At 43.2% G+C, this 1,198-nt stretch overlaps 1 non-coding gene across 1 annotated transcript; it reads left to right on the forward strand.

Moving 5' to 3' along the window:
* Positions 1 to 826: 826 nt before the first annotated feature.
* LOC116274811 lies at positions 827 to 930 on the forward strand. Its single transcript, XR_004183585.1, has one exon. It is a non-coding gene; the product is annotated as a small nucleolar RNA U13 (small nucleolar RNA).
* The last annotated feature ends 268 nt before the right edge of the window (positions 931 to 1,198 follow it).

Here is a 1,198-nt window from a genome sequence, read left to right on the forward strand (position 1 = left end):
TATCAAGTATCCACCATGTGCCAGACACTATTCTCAGTGCTACTCTACATTAATTCTACTAATTCTCATAAAAACCCATGGATGTAGGTAATGTTATTATTTTGATTTTATAGATGAAGAAACTGAGGCATATAGATGTTAAATTACTTAAGGTCCCCAGCTCGGTAAAGTCCAGAACTGGGACGTGAACCCAGATAATGAGACTCTAGAATTTTGCTAGTCAAAGTAGAATTCATAGACCAGAAGAATGGTATCATTGGTGATATTAGAATTACAGGCCCTGTGCTTCTACCCTAGAATTAATCATTATGTAAATTTTTACAAGATTTCCAGGTGATGTGTGCATTCCTTCACGCTTGAAAAGCTTTTCCAAGTCTGGATTCTTAACCACTATGTCAACCCGACATAACAATAGTTGACTTGTTCTTTCTTCTTCAGACACATGAGTTGGCTCTCCTTTTTATTTACCTGTCAAACACAAAAGTAACAAGCCTTATAACCTTGACCCTGCCAGGCACGGTGGCCCATGCCTGTAATCCCAGCACTTTGGGAGGCTGAGGTGGGTGGATCACCTGAGGTCAGGCGTTTGAGACCAGCCTGACCAACATGGCAAAACTCCATCTCCACTAAAAATACAAAAATTAACCAGGCCTGGTGGTGGGCACCTGTAATCCCAACTACTCGGGAGGCTGAGGCAAGAGAATCGCTTGAATCCGGGAGGTGGAGCTTGCAGTGAGCTGAGATCGCACTATTGCACTCTAGCCTGGGTGACAGGGCGAGACTCCGTCTCAAAAAAAAAAAAAGAAAGAAAGAAACTTTGCCCCGGATCCTTTTGTAGTTCATGAGCATGATGATTGGGTGTTCACACAAATATGTGAAATGTGCCAGCCTCAGACCTTCTTAGGACATCAGCACATGACTCTGCTGGGACCTCATTAATCCATTAATACATTAAGTATCTAGAACTTTTCTGGTTAAAAGAAATATGAACCTATATCTCTAAGAGTTATTATTCTTGGTGTAGGTCAATTTTACAGGTCCTGAAGAGGAGCTAGTGTACCGATGTTCAAAATGACTTCTGGTCAGTGATGGTTGTCCAAACACACGCATTTGCACGCATGTGCGCGCGCGCACACACACACACAGGGCCGAGGGGAGAGAGAGAGTTCCTGTGTTACCCAGGCTGCAATGGAGTGTC

Source organism: Papio anubis, chromosome 4, assembly GCF_008728515.1.
Source record: "Papio anubis isolate 15944 chromosome 4, Panubis1.0, whole genome shotgun sequence".
In the NCBI taxonomy this organism is placed as follows: Eukaryota; Metazoa; Chordata; class Mammalia; order Primates; family Cercopithecidae; genus Papio; species Papio anubis.